Genomic DNA, 23,010 nt, shown 5'->3' with positions numbered 1-23,010 from the left:
CAATTTTATTAGACTAGCTACTGAAGCCTATAAAATAATACAATTTAACAAATGTTTGAAAAAAAAACATATAACGAGAAATATTTATGAATGATAAATGCCTTCGACCTGATTGATAGCATTTTCCAACTTGGCAAAGGTTGTCATGATGTGGGGACATGGCGAAACCAGGGAAGAAATATCGCCTACTTTCTTGGCCCTTATAATGAAGGAAGTAGTATTGCGCAGAGCGTAGGGTGCGAAGGCTCTAAATTTCCTCTGGTGGAAAACCCTTCTAACCTTGAGACGATTTTGGGTGTGCATGGCTTGTAAACCTCCCATGTGGTTAGAGGCCTGAGGGTAACCCTGGACTAACATCCTTGTGTGTTCATCATTTCTTGGATTCCAACTGAACCTATTGCTGGGTTTGTTTCACATGGAGGAATGAGTACCCATTTCATCGTGGTTTCTGGCATTATAGATGTTCTCAAGTTTGAAACTCTAGTAAGGATTTAGGTTCCTCTCTTGAATCATTAGAATTCATATTATGTTCTATGTTGTAAATTATGTATATTGTTTCTGAAACTTCAAACTTTGCTCATATCACCTCCCTCTGTAACTTAACCCCATAGAATTCAAAACATCATGAACCCACCAATGTTATAGATAGTCGTTGGGATATTAGAAACATATAGGGGATTTCCCCAAACCCTAAATCCCAGCGTGCGAAAAATACACAAGTGCGGACTAGATAATGCATCCTGAGACTATCTATAGTCCTTGCCAAAGAAAACACCTGTGATTTATTTTTTTAGTTCCTGCACCATTTGGAACTTAAATGAATCTGTGACGATTTAGGAGCACAACTAAAACCTAGAACCTTGCCTTTCTGAAGCTCGAAATTTTATCAAAGACCTCTTACTTTGGGGTCAAGCGTCGAGAGGGAGAGATACTTTTGCATTGGATAGAGATACTTTTTCATTGGATAGTGGAACTGAAGAAGTACAAATGAATATATTTGTCAGTATTTAGTAGCTTATTAGAAGGAAGTCTACACTTTTCCAAGCTCTTTTAATCAAATATTTTATGCTTGTCGTTTTGGCATTGATGGAGGGATAGAAAATGGAGAGTTCCAAATTTCATTGGAAAATGAATCTTAAATTATGTTGTGTTATTACGTTGTTTTATTTTAATCTTTATTTTAAATACATAAATTATATTTTATTAATAAAAATAAAAAATACACGGTACAAATTTTCAAAATGAATATTTAATCTCGGCTATGAATTTTATTATGCATTAATATTATTCATATACTTATATGAGAATATCAATGTTAAATTGAAGAGCTTATAGATTTAGGGTTTGGCTTAAGTTGAGATCTCGTAGAACTATTTTTTGAAAATATTTGATGATATAAATTTATATGATATTGAACTTACTAAATTAAAAATTTATTTAAAAGAACAAAAAGGCATATGAAGAGAAAATAGCAAAAGGATTGGATAGATTTATAGTATCAAATTCTTGGTTTGATGATCTTATCAAAATTAGACAATGGGTAAGCGCTTAAATGGAATTCAAACACTTTTCAATTTTCATTGAAGTAGGTTCTACTAGGACGAAAACTCCTAGTCCATATAAATTTAACTTCAGTGGATAGTAAAGGAGGACTATGACAGATTGATAAAAGATTTTAGGATTCCCCTGGATCCACTAGAAAACAAACTAGAAAAAGTAAAGAAAGCTTCTATTACTTTGGCACATGCTAAGAAGATTAAAGATGAGAAATTTATATATTAGGTGGAAGTAAATTAGAGGATTTGTATAATAAATAAGTGGTTTCTTACCTTTCTAAAGAACCATAAGCTAAAGGCATCATTTTTAAAGAAAAGACAAGAAAGTTGTTGTTGGAAAAGGAAGAACCTCATAAACTTGAGAGTAGGGTTGTTTGGCTATTAAGTTGGGATGAAAATACTAAATTTTCCATTGTTATGCAAGCTAGAAGAAAAACATCATTACTATTTGGAGAGTGGTGAGAAGAGATGGGTCAGTGTCTTCTAATTTTGAGAATATTGCTTAGATGGGGATATACTATTTTACAAACATCTATAATGTTGAGAGAAGAGCTATTATAGAAAGGGTAATCAAGAAGACCTCATTTTCCCTAGCTTTGTAAGTGTAGTAAAAATGACATATCTAATGGAAGAGGTGTCCAAGGAAAATTTGCATTTTGTGCTACAAAGTTCCCAAAAAGACAAAGGTCGGAATCTAGATGGGTAGACAATGGTTTTCTTCTTTAATAGCCATTTTAAACATTCTAGAAGAGGAAATGTTGAAAGTGGTTAATGAATCAAGATCATTTAAGAGGATTCCAACACCATTTAATGTGAGTTTCATATCCCTTATTATGGAATTCCATAACCTAGTTTCCTTTGAAGAATACAAACCTATATATCTATGTAGTTGAAATTATAGGATTCTTATAACGACATTGCAAGAAGGGTTAAATGTTTTCTTTCAAAGTCCATTTCAAGTGAATGGTTTAGTTTTCTAGAAAGGAGGAAGATTCAAAAGGTTATTGGGGTGGAAAAAGGAGGACATTAATAAATCTTGAAAGCTAAAACCTATGGTAGTAAAGGTTGACTTATCAAAGGATTGGCTTTAATTGGAGTTGATGCTTATTCATTTGGGATTATGTGTTTCATTTGTGAATTGGTCATGAATTGTGTTACTACATTTTCTTTCTCAATGTTGATTAGTGATGCACTATTGCTTTCTTTCAGCCAGAGAGAGGATTAAATCAAAGTTGTCCTCTTTCTCCCATACCTTTTCTTATTGTAGTAGAAGGTTTGATTAGTACCATATTGGATGCTAAGATATTTAGTGCATTTAAAGACTCTGCAAAGTGGTTACCTCAAAATATTCAACAATCTTGTGAGAATAATGGCCCAGTGGCCTAAAGTGAATGACTTTCCCTCATCTTTTCATCAACAATAATTTAACCTATTATAGTAAGTCAAAAATCACCACTCTAAAATAAACAATATAAGTTATCATATACTCTAGACATTGCTCTATCTCATAAAAACCTTCAAATATGTCAATGTTGGGTTGATGAATGGTACATATAACTGTCCTTACATTATCTATTGCATTATAAACAATTTACATAACAATTGCAGCTACTATGGCATCCAAAACAGAAGTGGGCTTATCCATGAAAATTATAGAGGGATTTGCAACAAGATCGATAACTATTATTAGCCTTTTCCTTTGTTCTGTTGAAAATCGAGTCACACTAGGCAGACCTACTAGCACATCCCTTAAATTTTCTAATTCTACAAGTTCCATGACTTCATCAACAAAGGCCTGCAAATTGGTATCTTTTGCAAGTCAGCAACATGATGATTTGGCACAATGTCATAAGAGAAATTGATTAGTTTTGTAGACTTACAACTTTGGTTTCTTTGTCAACATCCTTCAAAAGATAGATAAATTCCAAATATAACAGTGATTCCCAAACAATGACATGTGGAGAATGTATGTCATTCTACTCACAGTTATCGAAAATCTAAGCAAAGTTTTCCTGCTTTTTGGGAAATCCATATATCTAGATATCACCCTCAATATATCCTCCAATATTCCTTCCAGCTAAGACATCCATGAGAGTTGTCTTCCCTGCACCACTAACCCCCATAAATGTTGTAAGAACACCAAGTATGAATGCACATGTAACAGAGCAATTGAAGTCTATCTATAGTCACTTAGGGAAGAACAAGCATATAGAAGGTGTATGGTTGGCTTGATGAAGGTTCTTCCATAGATGCATTTCACTATGAGGATCCATTCGGGCATGTTTTACATGTAATTGGAGGAATGGTTACATGTATTACATTCTCTTTTGTCATGTCATTGATGGATATCCTTGTTCTTAGGTTAAAACTAGGGCCTAAGACCATGTGGATGAAGGATCTGAGCAAAAAAGGAGCTTTACAAGATGAACACCCAACTTGAGATCATGCCATGTAGCACTAAGTTACACATGGGTTTGGTCAAAGGCCCACTTGAGTCTTGAGGTTGGACACCCTCTTCAAGGAGGTGGTTGGGGGATGTTGCAGGTAAGAAGGGGTGAGAAATAACCCTAATGGAAGAGCTTCCATGTATTTGAAGGTGTGTTTCCCCCTCAAGTAGAAATTTTTGGGGGTAAGGACACATTTTCACATATTTGGAGGCATATTTCACCTTTTGAGGTATTTTGGGTTAAGTACATTACAAAAATTCAACCCTAGGTGATTATTATCCATATGATCCTAGTTAAATAGATAAATTGCTAAATTTAATATAATGTAGAAATTACTTTTAGATCATAGCATCAATCACACAATAAGTGAAAATTTAAGCAATGGAAGAATAAAAGAGTTTTGTAGATACATAAGTAATTTCTTCTCAAAATCAGCTTTGCATACCTCAAGGAAACCTCTACAAGCTACATAATAACAACTGCATGGTCATCATAATCATATCAAAATGAGGTATATGATCTACACAAAAAATAAAGGTAGAAGTTGTACAATTGTTGTATTGCTCCATATGGCCATACAAATCCATATGATTGTATTGATTCTTTGTACAATTTCATTTCAACCTATTGAAAACCTGTAAGCTCATCCTTATTGTGCATTTCTTTCTCTCAGTTGTTCAATGTGGGCAATACCTCTCTATCTTGTCTTATTTATTATTTTCTGAAACATGTACAAGTTCTTGCTTGCACTACATTTCTCAATGTACATATTGTTCGATACCTTTTCTTCATATCTAGAAGAAATTTTGCATGAGGAGATACCATGTGGTTGTTGACATAATCAAACCCTTAGATGAATATTAAATTCATGCTTTAAAAGTATTTCATGAAATAGAAAGTGGAAAGTGGCAATATGGACCTATTTTATTCATTCAAAAGACAAAATGAAGTGCTCCACTTGAGGAGGATTAGGGCCTTGAAAATAACCATGAAGAAAATGACACAAGGCCACCAATAGAGCTACCATAGAATAACTCAGAGCAGATTTGATAGGAACCAAAATGATCATGAAGCCCCAACCATGGCCATCCCAATGCAAGCTAACAACCCATACTAGCAGATAAGCAGAGAAAAGGACCGCAGGGCCCATGGCATCACAACATCCTTCACACCGACGAACCTCATCCCTGATTTTCTCCATCATATTTTTCCCCAGCACCAGCTAACCAACACGAAAACCCATTAAGGAGAAAATGTCATTGACGATGGCATTGAAAGGCACAAATGCATTTTCTAGTGCCCCCTTGTTGTGTATATCTCCCACCAAAGAAGAGGAGTCTAACCTACTCTTCCTCAATGAAGAACAACTGTCATTGTCCTCGCAGCTGCTAGAATGCACCTCACAACCTTTGGCATCTTCACCACACCCAAATCTACAACTGAATCCACCTCCTCTGACCACATTGTATTGGATAATGCCTCCTCATGCCACCATTCTGATAAACTATCAAAGCCTAGAAACCCTTGACCCTTGCAAAAAACCTTCGCAAAGTCCTCTCCATTGACATCTGATTTGAAACGTTGTAAAAAAGTACTGGTAGCATATAATCTTCTCCCTCGTGTGGCTATTTGAACTCATAACATCCTTTCAAGTGGTGAGATAAACAACCATTAATCTGTTCACCATTTAGATCGCCATTTACTCCATGCCTATTTTAGTAGATATCCCCTAGTTTTACCAAATACTAATTTTAATACCTCCAAAACCTATAACCCTCTACCCAAAATCCCCACCCCCAATATCCATAATATATTGGCTCTAATTTTCACAATTTTAAAACCCCCTTTATGAATGAACATAATAATTAATAAAGTGAAGCCCCTATGGCAAGTCATCCCTTGAAGTGGTGATCCCATTTTGGCCTTTGGTAATGGTCAATCCCATATCCTCTGATGATCTGTCACATTATCCCCATCCCTCTGCAGACTGCACGAATGACTTTAGACGTGAGGCTCTTGTCCCTCAAACTCATCCTGTAGCTGAGTCCTCCTCTCTTTCCAATAAGTCATCCTATGTAGCTGGGTTGCCATTCTAGCCTTTGGATATGGTCTCGTCCCCTGGTACATGTTCCCTTGACAAGGATTTGTAGGCTATTTTGTCCTCATCTGAGAATATGGCTCCCCTTTCTATTAAAAGATCCCTTTTCCATAATCCTTTGGATTATGAAGGTCAATCATATAAAAATGTCACACAAGAAGAAGAAACCCCCTAAATATAAAAAGGTTTCAGCCTGTAACAAGATCGAATTGGGTTACGTCGATGAGGCTGGATATCCCAATAACTAGTTTGATATTGATTATGATTTTACTTTTGGGAATGTCTCTATTTCTGATTTTGATGGAGTCTAGGTCCTTAGAGGGGATGTAATTGTGCATGTGGTGCCTCCATGATTATTATTTCCATTGACATTCGGGGTTTGGGAGTGACCCAAAAATTAAGCTCCCTTAGAGGTATTGTTCAGGTTCATAAACCCTCTCTAATCCTTTTCCAATAAATGATGGTTTGCAGAGATAAGGCGTGGGAGGAAATGTTGTCTGTGTGTCATGCATGGCATGTAGTTGCAACTGATGCTATTGGATTATCTAGTGGTCTGGGGGTTATGTGGGATCCAAAAATTATTGAGATGCAAACATTTCTATTATGTGCAGGGATCATCATGACTAGACACATGATGGGAAACTATCAAAGGGTCTGAATTGTCAATTCATATGCTCCATATGTGGGGCGTAGATTATTTTGGGACCAAGTTTCAGAATCTGAAATCCTTCAATTAAGTTCCATGATCATCATGGGGGATCTTAATTTTTCGATGGGGAGGGAAGAGATTTGGGGACAAAAGTCTAGAATTGATAGTATGGCTACTTATTTCAGAGGTTTGATGGAGGATTTTTCCCTATTGGATGTGATGTCAAATCCTCTTGGCCCCACTTGGAGGAATGGGAGAACTAGTGAGGAGGGTATCTCAAAAAGAATGGACAAGTTTATGTTTAATCAAACTATGGTTAATCATCCGACAGATATAAGATCTTATATTGTTCCAAAATTTATTTATGATCACTTGCCCATTATGCTGACATGGGACAAAGGGGAACAAAAGAGATCATAAACCTTCAAATTCAACCCGAAATGGCTTAAAATGGATGAATTTGGGGATCTTGTCTAAAATTTTTGGTCTTGATCATTGCTTCCTCCTCCATAGGATAACATGACATCCATATGTTGAAAGCTTAGAGAGCTAAAAAGGGCTGCTCATGAATGAAAAAAGGGATGAAGGAGGGTGAAACTAAAGCTCTAAGGGAGATTGACATTTGCCTATGTTATTTCAATGATCCTTAGGACCCATTATTCTTCTCAAAGGAATATCGGCACAAGATCATTGAATTGGAGTGTAAGATAAGGGACATTTTCCATTCATGGAAGAAGACATCCGCATGAAGGGCAAGGCGACATGGATAAAATTGGAGATAAAAATACCAAATATTTCCACGCACATTTCAGTGTCAGGAAACATATCAATTCCATAAGGAGGATAAGAGATGAAGCCGAAAACATATTCAGTTCACAGATATCTATTGAATAGACGATGGTCACACATTTCAAAGGCCAACTCTCGGCACAGGAGACATCTTTTTGGTCGAAAATGAATTTCATCGAAGAAGTTCCAAACATGTTCACATTGAAGGATAATGACATATTGGGACAACCAATCAAAAGGGAGGAATTGACTAAGATATTCAAGGAATGTGCAAAGGAGAAAAGTCTGGTCCCTGATGGGTGGGTGTTTGAATGTTTTATTCACTGCATTGATTTGATGATCCCAGATTTGTTGGCAGTAGCTAAAGAATATAAGATTCATGGGTTCATCTCAGGGGCCTTAAATGTGACTTTCATAGCATTATTCCCCAAAAGAGTGGAAGAAAGAACCTTTGCATATTATCGTCCCATACCTCTCTACAACTCGGTGTACAAAATGATATCAAAATTGATTGCAAGTAGGTTGAAGCCGGTATTGTCAAAGCATATTACAGAGGAATAGTTTGGTTTCTTAGAAGGTAGACAAATACAAGATGTAATTGGTATTTCCCAGGAGATGATGCACTCTATTAAATCACAAAAACAAAGAGCTTGCCTTCTAAAGGTAGACTTGAGCAAGGCATATGATTGCATTGACTGGGAATTCCTCTTCTTGGTCCTATTAAAATCTGGTATGTCTCTATTTAACATTAAATGGATTTTGGCATGTTACAAAACTACAAATTTTGTTGTCATTATTAATGGCTTGCCTTCACAGTTTTTCAATGCATAAAGAGGAATTAGATAGGGATGTGCCATGTCTCCATTGCTCTTTCTCTTAGTTATTGATTGTTTCAGTAGAAAAATGAGGGTGTCAAAGGATAATAGAATTATTAAAGGGATCAGAGTAACCAGAAATATTTCCATCTCTCATTTAATGTTCGTAGATGATATGTTAGTCGGTGGGGAATCCATGGTGGGGGAGTGGAGAACCATTAGAGACCTCATTAAATCATTTGGAGTTGCGTCTGGTTTGTGTATGAATGAAGGAAAATCGATCTTGTTACACGATGATAGTGAGGAGAATGTAACAAAGGACATATGTGATCTATTTGGGGTAGCATAGTCAATATTGGATGATGGTTTCACCTACCTTGGGTTTAACATGAAACCGAAAGGATACTATAACCAGGATTAGGCATGGTTAATTGAAAGATTTCACAAAAAAATGGACACCTGGAAGTACATATGGTTGATGATGGGAGGAAGGACAATAATGATGAAATTGGTGCTACAAAACATTTCAGTATATTGGATGCACCTTTATTTAATGCCAAGGGAGATCATCCATAAGATAGAAGCTATCATGAGCTACTTCTTATGGGCTAGAACATAGTTACAAGACAAAATTCATATGGTATGATGGTCAGCACTTACAAGGCCAGTGGACAAAGGAGGTTGATGTTTCATAGACACATCAACTTTTAACAAGCCTTTGATTATAAAAGACATGTGGAGGGCAGTGACTGGAAATGGTGTGTGGTATCATTTAATTAAGGAAAAATATATGTTTGGTAAAACTTTCTCATCATGGATTAGCAGCGATGCCAAGAAGAAATTTGTTATATCAAAGATATGGAGAAGTATGATGCACACTCAGTTGAGAAATCTAGGGCATAGAAATTAGGTGATTTCTCCTGTAATGATAAATTCATATGAATGTTTTCTACTCATTTATATTATGATCTTCTCTTTAGTCAGATTATTATAGTGTTCTTCATCAAGCAAATACCAAAGCATAAACAATAAAGAGACAAGAGACACAAAATGTAGGCAATCAACCAAGGCAAAAACCTCTCCCACTTGAGAGGAAAACCCAAACGAATTCTTCTTCTTATAGAGACTTCAATTGACGAATAACAAGACCAAGACCCTTGACCTATTTGACCTCTCCAAGACCAAGACACCAAGATTCTTATTTTGACCTCTATTTCTTAATAGAGTCAACAATAGTCAACTACCTGTTTCTTCTTTCTGCCTCTGCTACCTTTCAGATCTTGACTTCCTTTTCTCTACTTCAGACCTACAACTTCTTGGCCCTAATTTAGAAACCCTAGTACATGTAGATGACCTTCTCTTGTACCTTGATTTCCTTCTCTTTAGGTGGAGGCTACCTCCTTGACAACTCAACTTAAGATACTCCTTATTTTTCTCCTTGACTTGACATTCAAAAGTGACTGCAGTACTTCAACTTCTTCTGCAATATATAGCATCTATACTTCACATCTGTAGAGTGATTCAGCCCAAAACAGACCCAAAAACAAAGCTAAGGACATCACTCTTCATTGGTTATGAGGCTCCTTTCCTAGTGATTCTCGCACTCCTTATTGCAGACTTCTCCTTGACCGAAATTATGTCCTTGAAATGAAGTTAAGCTACCCTATATATAGTGGTTTTCCCATGTAAATTAGCCGACTTGAGTTATGTGTGAGCCGACATGTCCTTTGGTGAAGCTTCCTAATTTCATTTAAGGGTGACTTGAAGGAGATGTTTGAGCTTGATCTTGGAGGGTCTCTTTGACTCTTTCAATGACTCACATATATTTGTAACATGCCCAAGAAGGGTCATCCATACATAACATTGACTCAATAGACTATTATGACTTGATGACAAACCTAAAGGATCACAATGGGAACCTTAACTAAAATAAAATTCCTTGATCATGAAACCCATGATTCAAGCATTACAAAAATAATTTTTTTTTCTTCTTTACATTAATTACATAAAATCATATTTGCACATGTCATTATGAAGACCGAACCTAGTTACACTTTTCAACACACTCTACACTGAATGTTGGGGTTTGTCTGTTGGGGGGGACTAGAGATGGATCCAAGATCAAAATTGTATTAGATGCTATCATGGGGAAGGCTGTAAATTCATTATCCTTTCAATTGTTGCAAATCCTTCACAAAAATGACATTATCCACTTGCAATTGATATATTTGTCAGGGACTCAAAGCATTGATGAGTAGAGTTGGAGAAGGGTCGAAGGTCTTGGCATACTAGAGACATATGATGAGGAATGGGGGTTAGAGGTAGCGCAAGTTTGATCTACTATCATCATTCTTGGTGATAAGCAAGACTGTATGATATGGGGGGTGGTAAAATTGAAAAGAACAATTCAATGGTCCAAGACATCTACTTGAAGTTGACAAGGCCCAAGAGGATCAATGACTGTAATAAGCGTCTATAGGATATATGGAGATGGAATCTCTCAAATAAATTAAAATGTTTTTGTTGGCTGGTAGCACATGATCATATATTAACATGGAACAACTTAGAAAATAATGGGTTCATGAATATGCCCTCTATGCATGAGGAGGGGAGGCGGGGAGATACAGATCATTTGTTGATCAAATGCTCATATGCGAGGTTGATTTAGGATGGGGTTATGGAGGAAATGAATCTTCCTTTCATTGGCACTAATCAACCCTTGTTCAAATGTCTTTTGTCATGGTTCACTTCACACAGAAAGTACAAGTCCCTCCCATTATATATCATATGTATTATATGGTGAAGTAGGAATGCTAGCATTTTTTATCAGAAAATTGTGATTGTCAGAGAAGTCATTATCAAGACAGTTTCTTTTTTCAACGATATCAGGGCCGATGATCAAGTCTAACAGAAACAGGAAATGCAAATTCATTGATATTTGGAAAGAATATCCGGTTGGGTTTTTTGATGGAGCCAACAATAGAAGGAAATGTGGATGTGGTGCAGTCATAGTTACTGAGCCTAGTAATTTATTCCACTTCTAGTGGGAGGGTGGAATGGGATCAAACAACAAATTGTAAATTAGAACATTACAAGGAGTCCTTATCGCAGAAAAATGGCTAAGGTTAGACAAAATTCAGGTATATGGAGATGCAAAAGGAATCATTGACTGGGTAAACAAGCATACTAATTTCAACCCCCCCATACTTGCAAATTGGATGATGAGGATTCAGAACTTGGTAAGGAATTTTAATCATATACATTTCCAACATATATACAGAGAACATAATTGGACAACAAACCTCCTATCTAAAAGAGGTATTTCGAAGGAAACAGATAAAAAAAAAATCTCAGTCTTCAAGCAGGGTATCATGGTAAATGCAAGCAACATCAACTACTCTTAGGAGATATTTTAACACAAACCTAATTTTGATGGAAGTTTTGTATCTTTAGATAATGAAAGTGTTCATTTATGAAAATGTAATGGTTATAAGATAAAGTTTGATGTTAAGAAAGACACTTTTTGTAGAACAAGAAAATAGAAATGTATGGGCATAGGAATGATAGGAGAAGCATGAAAGGATAATATAATGAACGAAATATGAATTATGTATTATCCTTATATTTTAATACAAAGATAGCGTTTTTTTCTTTCTGAAAAAAGAAAGAAGAAGTAGTGTTCAAAATAAATGAAATAGTAAAAAACACATATTAAAACACAATCGATGGAGACCCCGAAAAGTACTCCAACTATGTTACTTCCTATCCACATTCAGCGAAAGTGCCTCCATTCCTCCTCTCATGAAGCACACCTTTGTTGTCGGCCTCCATCACCCTAAATCCCATCAGTTGTTGTCAACCTCTATTGCTCCACTTCCTAAAGAACCCATCCACAACGTAAAGACAGACTCCTAATCCTTTACCTTTACCTTTTTTACTAGCGCCTCGTATTGAAAATTTTAAGACAAATTAAATTTTGAGACAAAAGCTTTCTTTTGTGTTAAAAAATTGTCTTAAAAGCCCCCTCCATGTAGTAGTGTCGAATGCAACAAAAGACAAGTTGTCTCTAATCATATCAATAGAGATCAAAGAAACATAAGATGAATTGATGTCCAGGAAATATTGCCAGGAAAAGTTGTTGCATTCTTCAAAGTCGACTACCCCCACAAAATTAATAGCCCAACAAATTGTTGTTTGTATATAACATAACGGGAATGGTAAGTGAAATAACAACATCGGTGTAGGTGTCAGACAGTAGTAGCATGCAAGTTGGCAGACTCAGGGTGCACTGTCACAGTCAACTTTGTAGTTGTTAGTTTATATTGTCTTAAATTGATATGTTTTTGTCTTAATTGTTAATTGTCTTAAATGAGTCTTGTCTTAAATGGTCATTGGCTTAAATATAAAGTTTTGTGTTAAAATATTTTTGTCTCAAACTATTTTTGTCTTAAATATAAAGTTTTGTCTTAAAATGTTTTTGTTTTAAAATATTTTTGTTTCAAATTGTTTTTGTTTTAAATATAAAGATTGTCTTAAAATATTTTTGTCTTAAATATAAAATTTTGTCTCAAACTGTGTTGTCTTACATTTAAAATTTATCTTAAAATATTTTTGCCTTAAACTATTTTTATCTTAAATATAGAATTTAGACATATTTTATCCAAGTAATTTTTTATGACAAAATATTTCTTTTGTTTTAAAAAATATAGTGATATGAGATTAGACCATGATTGAAATTCTTTCATTTATTAAAACTAAAAAAAGTTATACCTATTAATCTTAACATTTTCATTTATTAAAACTAAAAAAAGCTATACCTCTTAATCTTGAGATTCTTAACTCAATCGCTATTGATTCATTCTTTTCTTTTGCGGGGACAAAATTATATCTTAATTTGTTCGTTCTTATATAGTACGTCTGATCTGTTAAAAAATGAGGGCATAGTGAAGGCGGGGTCTAGCGATATTGGCATTCATTTATTCCTGGTCTCCTCCCTCCATGACAAGGAGCTAAAAAATAGAATCATTGTTCAGACAAATAAATCTGACTGAAAGCTGCTTGCTTCCTTCCTCCATGATAAGTGAGTGTTCAACCTGGCGATTATCGTGTTATTTCCCACTCTTTGGTCTCGCTTGTCTTTATCTCTCTGGACGACCAGGAACTTTAGGAAGCACTGCCGGGCAGCGCACTGCTTTCCACTCTCTTGCTGAAATCTCTCATTTTCTATCATATTTCCAATTCAATCAAAAATATGTTACAATATAACTGGAATCTAACCAAAAAAAATTCAAATTTTTTTGTAAAGACAGCGTTTGAATTGTGTTTTTATAGTGAAAATGAATTCAGCACCATCATCAAAAATATCTAAGACACTTAAAATTTTGAAATTTAACAACTATAACTTAAATTTACAAAAATCCTTGCCATATTTTCTCTCAATATGACTAAAATTTTCATAACTTTCCAAGCCATTCTTCCCACTAATTAGGCTATGGCTATTATTATTTCAGTCGTTTACAATGTTTTCCTGCCTGGTTCTTATCAGTCACTGCGTTCCTTTTTATATGGTATCTGGAGAAAAACTTTTTGAAATCATTACAATTTTTAATCATGCATACTTTTGAAACAACGTGAACATAAAAGTCAACAAATAAAATAAACTATTTTTCATATTAAAAGTAAACCATCCTTATATTATTGTTCCTCCGATCTCCTGAATTGCTTTCTGAAAAGGCCCGTGTACAATAGCTTTCTATTGGGCTTTCGGAAGTCGCTTGTGCGTTGCATTACAGCACCAGCGACGGCACCATTTCCATTTTTTTTAAGTAATATTTTAAATTAAAAAGTTATATGATGATATTGAAGTTTATTTATTTTTTAAATAAAAAGTTAAGATGGTAGTGTTAAAATAGTTAATTATTACCACATAAATAAGTTAGTTAAAGTTAGAAAATAGTTAATTGAGTCATTCGAATTAATTTATAGTTGAATTTAATATATGGTTGTTAGTGATAAAAAAAATTTAGTTGAATTTAATATATGGTTGTTAGTGATAAAAAAAATTTAAATATCTATTATGAGATTCATTATAATAAATCAAATTTGTGTGAACAAATTAGTAACAAAAACCCATTAAAAAAATTCAGATACATAGTGCCTCAAAGCCAATATAGAGAGGGTCAAGAAAAAAAAGCTAACAATGTTTTTCTTTATTTATATTACAAAATCATCAAACTATTAAAAAATAACGAGTGCACAAATAATACGAAATCCACACTTCGTTAGCACAAAAACTGGAAATTGCGCAGTTTATATGTGTCCAGCTGTGCAAGCCCCTTGAGTATTAAAAATTAAAAATTTCGTAATCATAAAGTTAAGCTCGTGACCAACTCCAACCAGATTCTGGCGAAATTGTCACTTGGATAAAATGACTTCTTCGGTTAAAAACTGAAGTTTCAAAATTGCACACTTTGTTTTATTTCAACCAAAAAAAAAGGGGGTGGTGGGCCACCAACCCTATTACCCCAACCTATACATGTAACCATATTATATATATGGTGGAGGGGCAGTCCATGACCACTGGCCCCTCCCATGGAACACAACGACAAACAGGGTGGACGACCATGACCCTGCCACCACACAACCATCGTAATGGAACCACAGGGCTGTTAAAACAAGCGACGGAGTTGGGTGGGCTGGCCCTTGGGGCACGAACCCGACCCCGAGACATGCAACCACCACCAACCTTAATTGCATAGAGCCAGTGGAGGAGGGGTTGGTGTGCCACCCAAGGCAGGCCCAACCTGAACTAATTTTAATTTTAAACATTCGGTGTTGTAAAAAAAGGCAGGAGGCGAGGTTTGACCACCCAACCTCCTCCATATTAACCAAATCCTTAACCAACTCAGCCAAACATCAACTTTAGAAAATTTGCCAGCGAATTTATATTTAAACATGGTTTATCAGTGCACCTAGGGAGAGGAGGCAGTGCGACACATAATTTTGCAGGAGGGCCAAAATTTCACTTTGCCAGATTTTGACAAATTTTAAATGGTTTCAATACTTCTCGACGCCACGAACACAATGGCACTGTCCATTTCTCCATCAAAGTTCTGCATTTTCAACCATTTTTCAATATGTAAGTATAAAACTCCTTTTTGTAACTTATGCTTGTACTCTTCTTTCTCATGCCACTTAATTAATGAAGGCCTCCCCATTGATCAAGTAGAGCCCAGAGACATAGTCCAAGTCAGACGAACTCGGTTATCAAGTCTTGTTGTCTTATTTTATGCTTTATGTGTTTCTCCACTTCTCTCATGTGCACATTAAGTTTTCTATGTTAAGCTGTAATTTATGCATGTAATTCTTTAACACATCTATAACCAAAAGATTTTGGATCAGATGATTTCTCCCATGATATTTCTCAATCATTGGAACCTTAGGGCGACCAAATCGCAACCTCATCATCCTCTTGTAATTTCGTCATTCATCAAAGTTGTCTTTATGCGTACCCCACCATCGCGCGGGCGTAGCGTTCAGCACCAAATCCAGTGCTTGAAATTGATGATCCTCAAGTACTTCTCATTAAACGACATCCAAAAACTTATCTACGGACCAATTAAACCATCATAATAGGGTATATTTCTTACCTTCGATGTCACATAGCACAGTGATTTAATCATCATGTTAAAGCACTGCTTAGATACTTCATGCAGCCTATTCTACCATTGCTCCAATTCTTCATCTAAATCTAAGGTACATGAACTTTCTCAGTCCCATGCAATCCATCCACCAGTCGTTGGATTGATCCAGTCTTGATCTCACATAGTTATTTTGTAGATATGATCCAAGTCATCATCACTTTCTTCGTAGATGTGGACTGGTTCAGTATAGCGCATTCCTTCTACGAGGTCCAATGGTATTACCACCCGAAATGATTTCCTCTCAAATGACATTGTCCTCTTTTTCAAGTTGATGACTCCATTCATATCTATGGCACGGTCAATTCCAAGCGCGGGGTATGGATTGTTGTCGTCGACGATCTTTATTACTTCAAAATCAGCCAGTGCAATCGTGCCTTCTATATCCACTGTTACTCCATGTAGTCATCCCATAGAAATAATCTTCTGTTGGTTTTCCATTCTAAGCTGGATTGGATACCACTGCACTACAGGTCTCCCCATATTTTCCCATGTCTGTTCAGACAAAATGTTTGCGTCAGACCCCAGATCCAGAATGACTTGGTCCATTTCATAATCTCTTATCTGCGTGGTGAGCCTCATCTAGCACATTGATCTTACCTTATGTTTTCCATTTTTTCTTACTACGCGGTGTCCATCAGGAGAGTTCTCTTTACAAGCACACTTGTTTATCAATTCTAGTAGGCCTTTCACAGCGTTGCTATCGCGCAACAATATCATGTAGGTTTCCAGGAACATGGTAAGTACAAAGGGATCAACCTCTATAGGCATGCTGGTTTCTAGTACCTTGTTATAAATTCCTGAGGTAGATGATTGAGTGAAGCTTTTCTTGGTTTCCATAAATGTTTCCTTTGTGCATGTCAGATCAAAACCAACTTCCTTTTTTGGGGCCCTACGGACCCATCTGTCCTCTTCAAGTTGTCTTCCCTTGTCATCGCCAGTCTTTATTCTGCTCCTTAGAACTATATTCACATTTTTATCTTCTTCCTAGGGCTAAGCTCTCATAATTTGTAAGTTCTCCATAGGTTGTTGAGACTATGTCTTCTTCTCCTGCATCTTAGATATCAACATAGGGCATTCTTCTATAGTATGGTCAAACTGGCTGCATTATTGACATGATGGGCGTGTTTGATTCTGACACTCCCGTGCATAGTGCCCTCATGTCCCACAATTATAGGCGACCTCTACCAGTTCCTCCTCCACCTTGGCCTCATCCTCATCCTTGATATCTTCTACTCACTCCTCTAGCGCCCTACTCTGGAGGCCTAGTTTCTACTTGCATTCGTTACATAGGCGTTCTTTCCATCATCAACTCATAGCTACAACAATGGGGCTCACCGTGGCCCACCGATTTGTAGAAGTTGTAGAATAAATGTTGTGGTTCCTGAATGAAATTTTGTAGCAAATTACAATTATTTATTACATGTTTTCCATCCACTTGAAAAATAGCGCACCATAGTGCAGGCCCGCACTCTGTCTTGTTAGTGCTTCTAGCCTCAATGGAATTGGTCCCCCTCCTGTAGTTTAATTTTTGAAGACTAGGCAGTGGTCTTTATCATGCCTCTGGCTTTTACACTTTAGGAACTAGACTTCCTCATGCACCTCTGGCCTAGCCTCCTTTTCTTTTTTCAAGCTCTTCAATTCCAAGAAAAGGTTCTGCAACTGCGAGTGAATCTGTTGGACTCCCAAAGTCGCATCCTAAATAGGTTTCACGTGCAATATCATCACGATTTCCAAGGCTTCTTCCTGAGTTCCTATCTTCTGCTATAACAAAGAAATCCTAAGATAGGGCAGAAGTGAGGCTATAAACCACTCGCGGTGTTGACCATCTGTGAGTTGCATATTAGCTTCGTGAATCACACACTTCAACCTTTGATCTAACTCCCAAGGAATTTCATCCACCCTCATTGTGATTTATTTAAATCCAACCACTGACTACGATTTAGACTTAGACTTACTAAACTCTTTGTTTCGTATCCTTAGTCTCTGCTAGTGTTACTACAGGATGATCAACCTAGTACTTAATATACCCTGTCAGTGTGCAGTCCTGCAGAGCAGTAACTAACTACGCCTTCTTTATGTTGTTGTCAGTAATCTGTTGCACGGTCCACACAGCATTCGCAACAAACCAGAATTGATTTGTATCTTTTCTTCCTATACCTTTGAAAATGGGCAACTTTATTGAGTTCGACATCTTGAACGACGATGGTGTTGTTGGAGGTGTGGGCGAAGGTGTATGTTGTGGAGGTGAAGGTGGAGGTGGATTGGATGGATGATGTATCCATGGAAAACCATATCTTATCAGCTGAACAACACTCTGCAGTGTGACCTATACCAATCCCTCATAATCGCTCGAAGGAGGTCTAATCAATGGGCTATATTCAGGACCTGCTTTCTCTCAATTCCTAAAATATTTTCCCACTTTCATAGCTCCAAACATAAAGGCAATGGGATAACTTATTTCTCACACAAGAGCATCTTAAGCTAGGTATTCAAAGATCTCTAATACTTACCTTGCGATCCCTTGAAGAAGTGATGCTCTGCTTTGATGTAGCTAACCGAGGTATCAACTACGAATTCTGTAAAAAAATCCTCCTATAATCTGATCAAGCCAATGTTCGAGAGAGTGTGCGACATTGTCTTCAAAGGCTTCTAATCATCATACCATCTCTGGATTCCACACTATTGGACCGTTAAGCCTCCACCTTCCTTGGTCATCTGTCAACTTAGTTATCCACTAATATAGTTCGATCAAGAAGGTGCAGAAGAAAATTTCGTGTATTTTGTATACAAGTATCTGTCCAACCACTACTCCTTTGACAGTTGTGGATTCCTATTCCCTTGCACCATAAATTTTTGAATCTTCCTATACAACCACTTCTCAATTTCCTTCTTGGTTGGATTCCAGTGATGCAACATGACACATCTCCTTAGGTAGAGCGTGGTCCCGACAATGGAACCATTTGTTGGCTTAGTGGGTCCCGACACAGGTTCATAGTTAATTGCGCCAAACAAAACCCTACACTACTGGCTCTTTCGGCATCAACCTGCATAGTGCAGGTTGAAGTCTCACTCGAAGTAGTATGGGGCAATGCTAGAACCAAGTTTTCACATCAGAATATTAGTGTGATGTCTTTTATTGCCCTAGATCTGTCTTCGCACAGATCTATAAGCCCCTAGAGCTTGGTACTGCACTTCCTTTAACTGGCCTCTAGACCTTCCCAAAGATCTATGATAGGTCTCTACGGACCCTTAACAAATGAATCATCTACTTATGCACACCATAAAATAACCCTATATCTGAGCTCACACATATCTACTTAAGTATTAAATAAACATAACCGAATGTATTATAATCTTTGTGAAAGTATTTAACATTCTTTGCGTACAGCTATCAAGATGTATCCCATAGATTCCCGCATCAATAGATCATTATTTCATAACAACATTATTCAATCACAAACTATATCGCAGACATAAATAAGAGAAGTAAACAAATAAACACGTGAATTCTTCAACAGTCTTCTTTATTGATCTTCAATATGGTATTACAGACTCAAACTGACCTGCACACTCAGCTGCAGGGGTCTGCGCACTCAACTACAAACTCTACTCTAGGCCTCTACGCACTCAGCTATAGAGAATTTCCCTCATCTATGACTCACTTCTCTGCGCTATCTTCTATCGACCCATTACATCCATCATCATTAGACTATTGACTTAGACTTTCTAAGACACACCTATTTATACATTCCCATGGTCCACGAACCAAGGGTGGAACTCAAGACCAACTCAACTTTACATAGACAAGGGGCTAAAACCCCTTTTACTCCTAATTACCTACGCATTTTGCATCCACAAATCGCAAATACTTTACATATATTTACCAAAATGTACATCAAAACTTGGGGTTTTAACCCGAAAAAAGACCCAGGGGACCCCATCCCAACACTTCATCTGACTACCAAACTGTACAATTCCTTTTAAATGGTTAATCTTCAACCATATAAAATTGTACTTCATATCTTCCGCACTAAGCCTCTTTATAATAGAAAAATCAGAAAATGGTATCATCCTTGACAGGACCGTGATTTTCATTATTTGATACACTTGTGATACCTAGAAACATGCAAGGGTTAACTTTAGAAAACCTCAAGAATTCTACTTTTAGAAGACACAAGAGAATGTGTACACTTTAACACCAAAGTGTAAGAAATATACCAAATCCAAGATTGTCACACCATATGGCATAAAATAGTAGAGACAAATGAACTGAACAAAGTAATAATTAAATTCCCCATCATATTTTGTAAGTTGTGTAACTCTAAAAGTAGGTCACAATTACAAATCACAAGTAGTCACACCACAGAATAATAGAAAGCATGAAACAAAAGTAGGAATTAAATCCCATCACCTACTGTAACACTCTCAAAGTAGTTAGCCTTTCTAAAGAAGGAATGTGTTGCTCCAATTGCACTTATGGGACCGGAGAAGATGAAGAAAATTTGTCACTAAGCTTAGAGAGCCTGCCTAGTAGTGATTGAACTCTATCAGCAATACCTAAAGGGTGGAAATCATTTTCCAATAGATGATACAATTTTTTCACTTCTTGTAGAACACATGTCATGACACCTTTGGAAACCTAAAACATAATAAAGACACAAGCTACCCATATAAGTAGAATTTTACACTTTATTTTCATGAACCTAAAGAGCCTTTAAAGTCAGCAAAATTAAATTATATTCACATATCCTCAAATGCTAACTTATTTTTGAAGGTAAGAGTTAATATAAACCATCTTTTTATAAATAATAATAGAGATATGTAGAACCAAATAGTTTAAAGTGAAGATGCTTTTGAATTATTAAAAAATGAAGCGCATTATGATTATATGGTACAAAACTTTAGTACAAGCTATAAATATAACTATATATAGTAAAATTTGTCCTAATATTGCACCACATTCTATCTAGCTATAATTGAAACCATGTAGCTTGCTAAAACAAAAACCTGTACAAGCATAAAAAGTGGTTAGAAGAATATATGTGTGCTCTGACTTTTCAGCAACATCAATAAAAGACATAGTCTAAAAAATGAATGCTTTAATGAGCTCTATACCTATTACTTACCACTTCAGAGAGAAGTGTTGAGCATGACAACAGCCAAAAAAACATATTATTATTAGACGTATTGGAAGAAAACTCCTTGAACTAAGCATAAAATATAATACTTATACTAGAAAAACCTATACAAATGCAAACATATCAAATAGTGGTAGATTAACTTAAACATTTTCATTTAAATAACTTACCACTTCTCTGGAATCCATTTTAGAATTCAAACTAAATCCAAAAACTTAAAAGACTACCCATTCTTGAACTTCTTTCCTTCTCATTCTCCAACTCAAAATGGTGAGCCCCATGCTTGTGGTCATAGGGCATAATAGAAATGGAAGTCAACAATCCAGATGATGCCATTAGTTGCAAATCCTTCTATGCTAAGTATTTATTGTAGCTTTTCTGGAGGATATAGAGCTTCTACCATGCATAAGCATGATACAAATGAATTTCTAATATCCAAAATATCTTTGTTAACTTTGAATAGCAGATTGTTGTCATTTGAGGTTTAGGAATCTTCTTGACCATACACAAGGCCGTGAAGATCTTGTATAGTGTGAAAAGCTTCCTACATATCATATGCCATCCATCATAAGAAATATTATAAGGCAAAAATATATTAAAAATAAAAAATTTAGCTCACAGATACTACAGTAGGTTCATGAAATCTCATTCAATCCAAACTCCAATAATTAATTCCTACAAGATCAAACTATATCAACCTTCCCATATAGACAAATATAATATTATATCTAATTTAAAGGATAACATTTTATATTTCTAGCCCCCATTAGATAATGATACCTTATTAAAGGTGTACAAAAATTATACTCAACATGACATTATAACTATTTACATCATGGGCAATATAGGTAAACTCCCAACCAAAGATAAATGGTTTCTAGAATATGATTTTTCTGCGCATTTCCCTCATCCCATTTCACAAGTAGGGACACTTTCATCTTCAAATAAGGAGGAAATAACATGGATTTCAAGAGAGGAATAAATTGGAGGATATAATAGTATTTATGTGGCTTTAGCATGGATCCACATTAAATTTGAATATATAGATGCCATTTGTCATCTCTATGTTTAATAAGGAAGGAATTATAGATCAATTCCTATAAGTTTCTTGTTGCATTTTTGAAACATATGGCCCATATCATCTACAATTATGCTCTTTAGTGTAACCTAACACACATCCATATGTTTTGTGATCACTATCGTAGTCCTAGATCCTTATAGCTTAGTGATAAAGTATGACTATATCCTTGGAAACAACACTTTCATTATGTTAAACATCATAAGCTTCATCAACTCCCATGGGCCCTTCACCTAATGAATTGTGACATAGCACTGCATTACGGAATATTAAAGAATACCTTTAATTTCACTAGGTATTGATAAATACCTCCAAAAATCCTTTTTTCAAACCCCCCTCCAAATACATATTGCCAATAAAGCAAGCCTTTATTTTTACTATACATCCTTTAACTTCCCCTCAATACCTGTAAACCATTTGGTACCCTACAACTCCCCTTAGTACTTATAATGCATTGACTTTATTCTTTCCAATTTTAAAAGTCCCTTTATGAATGAACATGGTAATATATTGGTCAGCAAGGTGAAGTCCCTCTACCCACTCCTTTATTGCATATATTAGATTCTACAGTAGATTGGTAATAATTCCTTCAAATTAGAGCTTCCTCTACAATAGGGTACTCTCCCATAATTAATGCCTACAAGCTCAATTTATATCGAGTCAAAACATACAATCCCATTTGTTTTCCCAAGATAAAGAGAAATATATTTCACAAGTAACCTCATCGAGCAGAGAAA

The sequence above is a fragment of the Pinus tabuliformis genome, chromosome X (assembly GCF_031772625.1).
Source record: "Pinus tabuliformis cultivar Carrire ecotype Pingquan chromosome X, CPIR1, whole genome shotgun sequence".
NCBI lineage: Eukaryota > Viridiplantae > Streptophyta > Pinopsida > Pinales > Pinaceae > Pinus > Pinus tabuliformis.
This window is presented reverse-complemented; position numbering follows the sequence as displayed.